This window comes from Nomia melanderi, chromosome 2 (genome assembly GCF_051020985.1).
Source record: "Nomia melanderi isolate GNS246 chromosome 2, iyNomMela1, whole genome shotgun sequence".
Classification (NCBI taxonomy): Eukaryota; Metazoa; Arthropoda; class Insecta; order Hymenoptera; family Halictidae; genus Nomia; species Nomia melanderi.
In genome coordinates this window covers 1013534-1027331 of record NC_135000.1, presented here as the reverse complement: position 1 = coordinate 1027331, position 13798 = coordinate 1013534, and the positions used below count along the sequence as shown (strand labels likewise).

The 13798-nt window shown below is 36.0% G+C and overlaps 1 protein-coding gene across 8 annotated transcripts in view; it reads right to left on the bottom strand.

The window, feature by feature from the left end:
• Window positions 1-13530, bottom strand: part of LOC116426014 (uncharacterized) — a 236726-nt gene extending 223196 nt beyond the window's left edge. For 7 of the 8 annotated variants that reach the window (XM_076364450.1, XM_031974440.2, XM_076364452.1 and 4 more), the window contains exons 1-2: window positions 13185-13530; window positions 3014-3072 (exon numbers count right to left, since the gene is read on the bottom strand). The gene's annotated coding sequence lies outside the window, so the exon portion shown is untranslated. The remainder of the gene's footprint in view (window positions 1-3013; window positions 3073-13184) is intronic. The other variant, XM_076364451.1, reaches the window with a different exon arrangement.
• Between the last annotated feature and the right edge of the window lie 268 nt (window positions 13531-13798).

The window sequence follows — 13798 nt, the reverse complement described above, 5'->3', positions numbered from 1 at the left end:
CACCGCCGAGAATGGGAACGACAGTATTCGTCGCTGGCAACGGAAACAGAAGGAAACATAGGGGAACATTCGACGACGAAGACCGTTTCAAGATACACTGATCCACGAAAATATTTAACCCTTTGCAGTGAAGAGGCAACTCCTAGTCGCCATTTGATTCGACACAGTAAAATTGTAAAATTTAAAATTCAATATTAAATTCTGTACAAGGTATCAATACGTGAAACATAAAAATAAAATAATTTGGTCTCTTAATTTATGCAAGATTTTTCTTTACGTTAGTTGCAAATAATGTTGTTGATATTTCATCAGGAAATAATCAATATTTGTAAAATCAAATATCGAGTGCAACGCACAATACGCATCATCTTAAAACACAGAACGGTACTATGTAATTTCTTTAACGACGAATTGTTTATTTTTTCGGATGAACATGTAATTCTTCATCGTTTTGTTTTAGTTTATTCTGAGAATATATTATAGGCACATTTGCCCTTTTGACTAGTATACACTTTGTTGTTTGATTTTCATTGCGCGCACAATGAGAGATTTTTCAAACTAAATTCCACGATTAAGGTTAACACGTTGAATGCCACTCGATTTCATAGAGCAAAATACACAAAATGGAAAGAATATAATATTAAATCGTTTGTTTGAATTGCATTATTATTATTGCACATTGATCTAGCTCAATGGCATCGTGAAAGGTGTCATTATTTATAATGTAGAAATGTTTTCACATAATCATTGTTTAATTGGATTTGGTTGAGGGTCACCGATGACCCCCATGGCATTCAACGTGTTAATTAGAATCGTGTGCCGCTGCGCTACACGTATAAGATTCCATTTTGTTGCAGGAAAAGGTTACTTAACGCTATTTCCACCGAAGATGTCGAAAGACACCTTTTGAAATTTTCCCAATAACGATTATACAATTAACTGCAAGAAATGTCGAAAATTCAATTGTGAAAAAATGACTGAACTGAAAAAGTAATTTTAAGTTAAAATGTTAAAAGGTATCTTTTGACACCTTCAATAGAAATAGTGTTAGAAGACCGAAGTTTCGAAAGTGTTTAATAACTAAAAATATTGGATCATTCCATAGATAATGCAGTTGTTTTATATTTCTCCTGTTTTAAACAATTAAGATAAATACAATGTTTTTAATCTAAAGTATGGTCTCTTTTATTATCTGCAGATTACTTATCTATACATTATAGAACGATTACGAAATGTTTTGTTTACCCTAATTTTTTCAGATAGAAGGTATAAACTGCATTATTTACATAGATAACAAACAGAGAAATAAAATATGAAAAAAATAAAATGAAAATTTGCATAAAAATCTTTTAACTTGTATGTAGTTTAACATATTCACGTCGCGACGTGTTTTCATATGAGGATATAGGTGTATTAACCAATGAGTGTGCTTGTGTGTGCAGTACGAGTAAATGTTCTAGATTATCGATTTCCTAAAATATTGATTTTTGCAATTGTGTCAAACGAATTTAGAATATCCCAAATGTACTTGAAGTTAATGGACGGTGGCGAAAGAATGTTCTAGAAAATGTGCGAGTGAGATGAACGAAATTTCTATAAAGTCATGTACATTTTGTCGTATCTGAGCCACTCATAGAACAAACCAATTAACTCCACAAAATAAAAAGTAGAGAGAAGTAACACAATCGTTACATATTTGATTGTTAAAATTTCCCTGTAACACGTTGACTGCCACGAAAAACATCAGCACTTTATGTATTGCTTATTCTTTCTGTAGCAAAGATTAAAAGGAAGAATTATTAATTATTTGGTATCACAATTCTTACATTATACTATTGTCTAATTATTTACATTACTGAACATTTGTATTCGACGTTAGTTGTCTTATAAGTTATAATTATTTTCTTGTAATCTGGATGCTCCGGTCATCGGTGACTGCCGTGGCAGACAATGTGTTAAATGCAAAATCGAATTATTATAATAGAGTGTATTTTACTTGATTAACATAGGTACAGCTTCAATCTAACAAATATGTAAAATACATAAAATGGTATGTTCTTGAAGTAACTTTGATTATTATTGCAATTTTCCAATCATCAAAGACTGTATTTATCTCCTGAACTGCTGAATTTATATAAATGATTGATATTTGCTTACAATGCAAGTTTCAGGGTTCTTATCAAGAGGAATATACGTTCGAATTAAGAAGCTTTCAAACTTATATGTACTTTATTACAAAGCAACATATTAATATAACAAAAATGTAATTTTACGTAAACAGAAAGAAAATTAGTCTTACAAGAGTATTCGTACCTATACAAGCTATACTAAGAATACAATTAATGTGTTAATAACTGATATTTGGTTGGACTACCTTTGCATTTTATAATACATTTGAGACGATAAGACATGAGGATGATCTGAATCATCAAGCTTGTGAGACCAATTTTGTTCCGGTTTGCATGAAATTACATTTTTGTTATACTGACATACTGTTTTGCAATAAAGTATATATAAGTTTGAAAATTTCGTAATTCCAACATACATTCTTGTCGGTAAGAACCTCGAAATTTGCAGGAAGCGCGAATACTCTTGCGATTCATTATGAATTTAGGTATAACTGTAAATATTTATCAACAAACAAGAGAACATTGAGTAAACCTACTCTGAAGGACAGACCTTACTAAAAGTAATAATAAAAAGATTTATAAAATATTTAATGTGTACCGCTTCCTACAATATTAGTCAGGAATAACCATCTACCTTTCTAATTCTATTCTTAAAAGTTTGAATTTGCATAAAGATCGACTGTCTAATTATAAGACATATTGGAAATATTTTTATGGACCAGTGCAATCGAATCACGAATCGAAAGTTCCTCGTTGTTGCTTCCATGAGGACTCACTTTATAAATTAATGTTTATTGGAAACGTTTCAGGGCATGCAACAACAAGAGGCGACGAGGAGCAACGAAATGTTGCTCGATGTTGCTTCAATGGGAACGTAGCTTTACCTTAACTGATCCACGCGGCTCTGCTCGTAGGATCCATCGCTGCCTCGAGAGCTCTTTTTCTGGAACCAAACCGAATTCCTCAGATTAACCCTTCAAGTGTATCATTTAACCCGTTCGAGACCCGAATTTTTTTAAAGACAGTCCTTAAGAGTCAAGACTCTTCTTCGATTTATATAAAAAATTCAGAAAAGATTTTTTAAATCTTATCGAAACTCAGTTTGAAGTCCTACTAGCTTAAAGCTAATACTCTTGGCCTTCGATTTGCGTGGCATTCAAATTGCACGATTTCGGTTTAACACGTTTGGAAACTAAGCACTCGATTAAATGAAAGTTCAAGATTCCTCAGAACGATTGCTCCATTTATATTTGATACATCCATTAAAATTCGGTTCCTTCGATACGTCAGCAAGAAAAATTGTATCAGCCAAATTCGGGCGATATCATGTTTTGCATAAACTTGAACATTAATTTCCTTGGTGAGGTATCGAACGATCGGAATTTTGTTGGATGTATAAGACATAAGGATAGTAGAGCAATTATTATGAAGAATTTTGACCTTTTAGTTTCTGTTCTATCAAGCAAAGTGTTTCGACTGTATAGGAGTTTTGATGAGTGTTTACTTGGCAAGCAAAATGTTAACACGATCGGGTTAGACAAATCCAAAAATTACATTAATTCTTTTTTGAAATATTACAACCACCAAATGGGTACTAGCGGAACAGACTCTTCTAAAAAAAATCTTCAGTAAATAAGAAGCTAAAAACAAAAAACAGAAAGAAAGAAAAGGAATTGGAAGAAAATGTATTTACGTGGTATATAAAGAAAATGCTGATAAGATAAAAAGTAATATTCGTAATTTCTTGTAATATATTTTATAGTAAGTGGACTCAAATTGCACGACTTCAATTTACACGACATTTTCATGGGTTGCTACAAAAGTTTCTGGAAAGTACTAGATAAGTCACAAATCAGTTTTGAATTAATGATTTCATCGTCTTTTAAAATTCTCTTTGAACCTTAATACATTTTTCATTAAGTTATGTCAGCAGTTCCTAGACCCAAAAATGTGAGAGCTTTACGAAACTAGTACACAATTGAATGACAGCGTTAGAAATGACGGAATCTCGAAAACTTTGCAGCAAGCAAAGTATAAGCACAAAGTGCTTATAAAGCACGTATAAGTTTTAATTTTTACACACCTGTGATTTTTACTTTATTTAAAAAATATTTTGTATCTCCGACTTGTTTCTCATTATTAATTAATAATAAAATTTCATAACCATTGTTCATGATCACACGATGTGTGTGAATAATTTTTATTAAATATGTAATTGAGGATGTTCCTGGGAAAAGGATCTATAAATCTATGATCTCTACCTCGATAAAATATCTTCAATTTACTGAATATGTTCCCACAAAATTTAATCTCTAATCACCATGTAACTAACAATAATTGAAAACGTAATAATCTAGCTACTGAAAAAACTAAAACTTAATTTTAAAATTAAAATTAATAACTTCTAACTCAATTTATTGAGTTCCACACTTGTGTTTGTAAATCCTTTTTCCAAAAACAACCGCGATTGATTTCAACACGTTGAATGCCGCACGATTTCACAGAGCAAAATACACGAAATGAGAAAAGATATAATATTGAATTACTTAATTGAATTGCGTTATTGATATTGCAATGTTAATTATAATATGGAAACGTTTTCAAATAACCACCGTTTAATTGAGTGACTTACAGTGGTTCGATTTGGTTAGGCATTCTATCTGTTAAATAGTCTGACGCGTTTTAGGCTGAAAAGCCATTATAATGCTTCTTCTTTCGAGTTTTTACGTGGAAATATATAAAAATATTCTAATTTATTCAACTGTTGCTAAGGTAATAAAGCATGTAACTAATAATTAATACGGTAAAATATAACAAGTCGATATTGTCGATTCGCCCTCCACGATGGCACTGGTGGTACAACAGTGTAGCTCCATAGCTAGTTACGGCGTAGCTAAAAGGTTAAACTACTTAGTGGAGGGGGGACGAGTGCTTAACCCTTTCGTTGCTAAAAGCGACTATAGTCATCTAACTTTGAACGTTCATTGTATATTAAAAGGCGACTGCACTCAACCATCCTTGAAACTTTCCATGGAAAATTGAATAATACTTCTAAACAACATTTTAATGAAAATTCCACTGATGGAACTCGAGCAACAAAATACATTTGTTATTAATACTAGATCAAATTATTGAAATTCGCTAAATTAAACGATGATTATATGGAAACTTCTCTATGTTATTAATAATGCAACCTAAGACGGTGGCATTTTGTAAAATGAATGTGTAATATAATAACGATAATTCAATTCAATGAAATAATTTGATATTCTCTTCATTTTATGTATATTTCCTTGTAAAATTGTCTGGAGTTCAACGTATTAAGCTTTGTTCGAGTTAAAGGGCACAGTTGCGACTCGGTCACCCTAAATCGTGGCAGCTTACTTGCGGTCAACTGGACCGTAGCTAAAGAGTTAATCTTTCGGAGTTCTTGGTTGAGTCACTGGACATTCAATTTCGTTCCAATAGCTACGTACTAGGTAATTCTTACCCTAATTGCTCGTAATAACATAATCCCGCCTTTATTGTTTCTATGCTTCCAAAAATTGGAGGATCACAAGAAAATTCATTGATTTTCAAAACAGGAAGCTTTATTTCGCATAGATTCTTAACGTTAGAACTAGCATGTCCGTCAAAATGATTTTAGTTTTCTTATTTTTCAAGTACTGATACTTGTAAAGTATTCAATATGCGAAATGATTTTTAAAATAAATAGTTTCGCTTAAATATTATAAGGAATATCTGAAGAAATAAAGAAAAATTTATTGTGACAATCTTTATAAGGATTACGTATCAACCCTAATAAATACTCGGTAGTACCAGTGTTAATGAACAAATGCTTTTATTTATAAAACTATTATTTCAAAGAATCGTTCACACGAAATTTATTCTGTTTCGAAGAGGAAATAATCCAGTGCAAATATTTTGTTCGGGAATTTATGTGTGAAAGAGGGATAAATATCAATTTCATTACTTTAAATAGAGTCATAGGATTTTTTAGACACTGCTCTATACATTTCGGTCTTCTCTATAAAAAAGTATGAACTCCCTTATATCGAAAAATCATTAGTTTGGGAGATATTTCAATCGTGTAATTGCACTGTATAATTTTTTATGAGATAAAAGTATTTATTGATTGAAATGGGACACCCTGTATGTACTTAGAAAAATAAGCTTTCATTTACCTGCGGGCACATAGATACTCGGTAGTTTTAGTGTTAACCCCTTGTCCTATAATTTCTTTCACAACTGTGCTCGATGGATGATTTAGTAGAAAAAAAAAGAATTCCATGCTTATTCTGTGTCTAACGTTTATTCTAAAGACTAAAGATTGATAATAGTCAAGTAATATTACAAATTTTCGTCACGACTTTGGCTCGATATTATCGGAGAAGGGATTAAATATTAATCCAAAAAGGGAACTTTAAAAATAGATCACTACTAGATGGCAAATGGTTTTAAAGAGAGAAAGGAATTATATTTTGAATTAATATTTAAAAATCAATATGAAATTACACAGCTTTCTGTCGAGACTAAAAATAATAGATTTCTTTTTGGCCCCCTGGATATACTGAGTAGTAAAGTGATATTAAACTATAGTTGAGCTAAATAATGCTAATGTAAGTTTCAAAGTAAAACACTGAAAACACTGCGAATCGCAAAATTTAAGAAAAGATTTTAAAAAGGACAAACTTTTTAACCTTTAGTCATGGAATATTAAACAAGACTCGTGATGAAGGTTTCAGACTCAATTTAACCCTTCCCATACGGAGCAACTTAATGCAGGAGCGTTCCGTGTAGCTATTAAACTGCAATTCCTTCAAAGTGCTTAGATGAGTCATGTTTAAACACCAATATAAATATAAAAAATAATGTTTTAAGTGGTTATTTTAAGAAAACTTTGTTTATAAGGGCTTATTTTTCTGAACACTCACGATTTCAATCAATAAATACTTTTATTTTGAAAATAATTTTTTATTTAAACAAATGTTTCATATGAAAACTCTGTTTCAAGGGAAACATAATTCAGAGCAATTAGTTTCACAGTTTATATAATACTTTTTTGAACTGGATACTAAAATGTATAGAATAATGTCTAAAAAATCGTATGAGTCCATTTAACCCTTTACCCTATCATTTCTTTCATAACTGATCTCACTAGGATAACTTCGTCCTTAATAATTTATCAAAAAACAAAGAAGCATATCCAATCCATCTGTATCGACCTTTACCTCAGAACACAACAATTAATAATAGAAAAATAATATTTAGTTTGAATGCAAAACAACTGAGTAACATTTCACTTTTGTAACTTTCGTTTAAGAACTTGCTCACGAGCCTGACTCGGTATTGTATGGCAAGGAATAAAACAATGAACTTGATATGTATGCCTCATTCACACGTAAATTCACGAACAAAATAATTGCACTGAACTATTTCCCCTTTGAAATAGAATAAATTTCGTGAGAAACATTCTTTGGTATAGTAAATAGTTTTAGAAATAAAAGCAATCGTTCATTAACATTGGAACTACCGAGCATTCATTAGAGTTGATATGTAATCCTTATAAAGATTGTAACAATACAATTTTGTACGACTTCTTCAGACATTCCTTATAGTATTCAGGTGTAACTATTTATTTTCAAAATCATTCAAAATATTAATGATTTCAAAAAAAGAAAAGTAAAACTCGTCATTTTGACGTACGGTAGTTCTAGTATTAAAATAAGACAAACTATATACCCCAACGAGATTCACAAAGTTAACAAAAATGCATATTCTCTTTATTTAAAGTAGAAACAGAGCGCGACTTTTTTATCGGTATACAATATTGGATTTACATGCATAGTTTGCAGTGAAAGTAAAACTCTATTCTTTCAATAAATACTTCCGGTGGGAGCAGCTGTGAGACGAATCGTAAGGCAAGGGGTTCGGGACAAGACACGCCAAGCTTCTCGCGTTTAGCGATTGTGCTCGAGAATCCAGTCTTGAGAAATGTTGAGGAATGTCGAGAAATCTCAAGATTGACAAAAAGAACTTCAAGTTCCGCTTCTCGAAGAATTTTCACTTTTTATATTTCAAAACTCTTAACTCTCAAAGAATTTTTACTTTTTATTTCGAAATTCTCGATTCTCGAAGAATTTTCATTTTTCATATTTTGAAATTCTTAATTCTCGAGAGTAGACCTCCGAAAAACAAAAAATTGAAAAAATATCTGCAAATTCATTTACATGTGTATCATAATTGTGTAAATTCGTAAATCTTTATGTAATTTATAAATCAAAGCATAAGATTTCAAAAGAGTCACACGATGAAGGTAATAACGCCATTAACATCGTGTTAAAATGATTGTCAAATTTTATTGCTTTATTTTGATTTTTTCTTACTAAAACAAATATCGTCATTCAAATAATTTTTTGTTACAATCTCAAAATTCTCTAAAATTAACGAAAGGGAATCTTGAACGTAGAGAAAAAAATTAATCAATCATTCGAGAGTTCCCGAATCTCGCAAAAGCAAAAGTTTAAAAAAAAAAACACAATTAGTACTCGCGTTAACCCTTGACGATCGTATAGCGAGGTACTTGGCATTCAATTTCGTTCCAATTTCTTCGTAATTTACTGAGTTTTATTACAGTTATTCACAACATCGTAATATCTTATGTAGGTAATTTTAGTGTTTATCAGATACTTTTAAATAAGTACACAGCTAATTTATAACATTAAAACAAATTCACATTAATAATAAATATATTTATTAAATTATTAATTAATATTCAACCACAATTAGCACCTAAAGTCAGAAAACTAAATATGTAACAAAAGAATCCATTTCAACGTCAATCTTGCAAACATTGCTTTATTGTTATTATCATCTATAATGAAACATAAAAAAAGATATCCCGATGTGAATGCGTACTACATTCAAGATAAAAGATTTCAATGCGAATTTTCATTTCATCTCCAAAATGAAAAATTGAAAATACCTCGAACCACAAAGGGTTAATATAGGTTACGAATTTCCATTGTGCATTGGTGATCACAATTTCGATTGAGCATCATGTTTATCGTTCAACCATAACTGAAAAAGCTTCGCCAAACGTCGCGACGCATTAGACCACCGTATCGCTTGGAATCCTCGAGGAAATGTCGGACCGATATGACAGGCGTAAAGGAGTATGTTTACAGCGGCGCTGCGATAGCACTCCATCAGAGGATGAGTTCACTAGCACATAACTTGCAACAGTTTTTGTGACAGCGACTCTTGTGACGTATGAAAGCTAGAAGTATCGGTAAATCCGAAAATATCAGGTTGGATTGGGTGTTTTTTCTTCAATTGCGTATTGGGTACTTTTTTCTAGTTCGAGTCGGATACCTTTATCAGGTTTGAATCGGGTATTATTTTCTGGTTCAAGTCGAGTACATTTTCAGGATTGGATCGAGTACTTCTTTTAGATACGGATCGGGTACTTTTTCAGGTTCGAGTCAGGTACTTCTTTTCAGGTTCAAGTCGGGTATTTTTTCCGAATTCGGGTCGGATCGGGTATTTTTTCCGAGTTCTGGACAGATTCCTGAATTTTTTGAAATTCTAAAGAACAAACTATAGAGTACAAATAATGGTAATACTGTACAATTCTCACTGCATCTCCAATTTTCGTAAAATTGACAAATGTAGAAATGCACAGTTTGAACGACTTTTTCTGCTGACAAAAATTATGCAAACGTTTAGTTTCCAAATTCTATTAAAATCGGTAGTGTAGCGAGAATTCCGCAGAGTTGCGCTTTACTTTTACTTAAATCCGACTCTTTCAGGTTCCCAACGTATACGAGTCCTCACAGAATTCTAATTTAAATATATAAATTTGCGACATATTTGTTCTAATAGCAACTTATCGAGATTGCTATCTCTAGTGACTTTGACTTGATGTCAGCAATTTCAAATGCATTTACACACGTCATGAGAATTACTATCAGAAAAAAATGTCGCGAGTTTCTTGCGAGTATATTTGTAGCTAAATAGCGGGTGACAAGTTCAATCAATTTCCTACACTCAATCTCAAATAGCAACGCAATTCGTCGTGTATACAGTTGAATCATTTGTTTTGACCAGAAACCTCCAGCTTCGAACTGCGTCATTAGTATTTTGTAGCTCTGACGAAAGTGCTAGTAAAGCGAACCTGATTGGTCAATTTTCCTCTGTTCTCATCTTATTTTCAATACTGATGTATTATTTATCAATGCTGCTACAAAGCAAACTCCTTTGGCTTCTGTGCGATTTTACTAGCATTCTTGCCAGAGACGTAAATGTACTTAACACTAGAACTACCGTATCAGTCAAAATGACTGGTTCCAGTTTTCTTATTTCGCAGTTGATGATACCTTAAAAGTATTAAGTATTCGAATTGATTTTAAATATAAATAGATTCACTTGAATACTGTAATGAATATACTTGAAGGAACTGAAAATAACCTATTGTTACAATTTTTATACAGACTGCATATGAGTCATGTTAAATGCTCGGTGGTTCTAATGTTAACTGGCAAGAGTTCGTTGATAGTTAAAATGACAGGACGAATTTTTGTACCTTCTTTCACTGTGTTAGTACCTACAAGTTTCAAAAGAAATTCAGAATCAGATGGACTTATGTTACAGGATATTTAATTACAGACTGATGCTGTAGAATATATTAATAATCAAATGGCCAGATTTAACCCTTTGCACTCGGAAGTTTTTCACTAGAAGTATTTTTACATTTTCTGATGAGGTGAAGACGATATTTTGTGAAACTAACTTGAAGAGAAATCACACGTACATTGAGGAATAAAGCTATTTTATTTCAATATTTCTCAAATTGATGCATTATACAAAGCATAACATTAAATATCTAATTTTATAGTTTTACTGTATTACATCAATTCCCACATTATCCGATTAATTGGTTTTTCAATTCTCATTCATCCTTTAATTTCTGTTTCCACTGAGAAAGATTTATCATCCAATTCGTTTATCTCTATTTTGTAGCCGGTTATTTGATTAGTTACGGTAGGAAAAGTGCCGGTATGGTTAATGGCTGAATAAAGACACTCGATTCTTAATTCAGACAGAATTCACAAGCATCAGCTTCAGAATATCCAGTTCCCGACGCGAACTTTTCTGTTCCTCCTTTCCTCGTTTAAAATAATCGCAATCCACGTACCAGCAGCAGCACATCCAACTTGCTGAGCCGACATTTTGATTGAAACTCAACGTGCAAACAGCTGCTTCGACTCTAACACCCCTGACATTTATTGAGCAAGTTCAAAGACCAGTCTCACGACACCTATTGCAGAGAGCGAGTTGCATCAATATTGCCAGAGAAATATAAATACACGCCTCTGCAGGTCGCACCAGCGAAAAGTGTCGCAAGGTACTTGCTAGTGGGCACGCAGCTTCACAATACGAGCGACGCGCAGAGCTGTCTTTGGTAACCGACAATAGAAATACGGTATACATCGTTTACGTTATTTCACGTCAGCGTCATTTCACGATATTGCTCAGTGTATCATCAAGATAACGATAATTCCTCATCGTCAACATCGTTCAAAGAACATTATATCGTCGCTCCGATCGACGTACCGCTCTCCCACAATCAGCCTCTATCACAGCTCCGCTGTAAACGTGCCCCAAGTCCGGAGAAAGTCGCTCGGAATTCGAGAACAAAAGAGAGAAAACCGTTTTTCCTCGACCCCGGAATACGGGCAACGTATCGCCAGCGAGCCTACTACGCCACCGCTCCGAGCCGACACGCGCGGAGGGTTGATCGATGATTCGAATTTAGACGCGTGAACGCGCGTCGAGAAAGGGGCAGGTTGCGAAACAGGGAACGTATACACGGGTCCGAAGGAACGCGCGGCTGCGACCGATATATCGGCCGAGAATAACTCTCTCGGTCGAAACAGGTCACGTTCAATGCCGGCGCGATGCCTTTTCGAACGCAATCGCTAAACAGCAGACTCGAACATCCACGCCTAACCATAAATCCTACAACCGTTCCATAATTGAATTACTTCCAATACCTGATTCGAAATTCTAAGCTCCCAGCCTGAACCGATAAATTACGCCGCTGACAGTATCAATACCGCTGATTGGTCGAGGCGGCGGCGCGAAATTTGAATTTCAAAAACATCTACTAGACGTCGAGATAAACAACGCCGTGCGGTAAACGCATCGCGCCTGACAGATCCGTTCGCGGCCAGTCGAGCCTCTTCCACTTCTTCCACTTCTCCCGCCGCCCCCACCCCCCTCACTAACCAACGACAACCGTTCCGCGGTTGACGAGCAGCGATTACGTGCGAGAATTACGTGCGTCCCGTCGGTCCCCCGGTACGAACCTTCGGAGGTGTCCCTCCAACGTGTTGCGTTTTCCTATCGAATAGAATTCGCACAGCCAGCGAGTCGCGTGCCCCCTCCCCCCCTCCACTTCCCCCGCGACAGAAAGAGAAAGAGCCTCCTACCCGCCGAGCGTCGGACCATAAAACGCAAAGTGGTCGGCGAGCGAGCGTTTCGCTGGCGTCGCCCCGACGGCTGGCTGCTCGCGGACCCCGTGATCGATCGGGAAAACGCGGAAACCGGAAGCGAATTCGTCGCGGACCGCGCGATCGAACCGACGAGAAAATTCCGTGGGGAAAGATGTCGGCTTCCGGACGCTCGCGGACGGTTCCCTCTAAACGCGGTGTGTTCCTCCGACGACGTTCGAGGGAATCGACGCGCCGATCGAGACAAGCGTACAAGGACTCGCTTCACGGTCGTAGGGTTCCGGAACAGACAACGGAGAAGCGACAGCCATTTCCCGATGCGAAATACGCCGTTTCCCGAAATAGTCCGCGGAACGCGGCCAATGATCGGGTCGGTTTGCGATCGAGCCGAATTACTATGACGCGCACGAGTTATCATCGATCCGGTCGCCGAGGATACCGATTTCGTTAGCGGTAGCGTTCGCGACGCGTATCGTGGACGTCGGTGGCCAGCAGTGGGGAGCGGGACGGGGGAGGGAGGTAGAGTAGACGCGACACGTACCTCTTTAATGCGAAACTCGCGCTCGCATAGCCCTTGAGGCACGATGAGATAATCCAATATGGCAGAACACACACATGTCAAAACAAATCACTGAACGGGCCGAGCGACGCGACGCCACTGCGTAACTTTGCACTGACACGCGTTCGTACCCGTGCCACCTCGGGCCGTCGACTTTCGCGCGCCGGTTCTGGCAGTTTGATGTTCCGTACGCTCGTCGAGTTGCGGTGTTTATCCACGGACAACCGTTGTTCGCCGCGATCGCGGGCGTACTCTCGCCTGGAGCCCCAAGGTCGCCGGACCAACTCGAGAACGAAAATCGCGCGGCGAAGCCTCGTCGGTGACTGACGCGCCGTGCGCCGTGCGCCGCGCGCCACTCTTCGGCTACTTGCCGGCGGGGAGAACCGAGACCTCCCGAGCGCTGGCGAACTGAGGCGCTGCGCTACCGACGCACGCAAGTGGTGCGAGCCGACCGACTCGATTCGAATAACGCTGCTCGTTGTGTTTTTGTTTCCACGTATTTTCGGATAATTGTAAGCAATTTTTTTCGTTTCGGTTTTTGATCTTCGTTCTGTGCTCTTTTTTTCATGCTTTTTCGACTCCGCTGTGCATTAAGT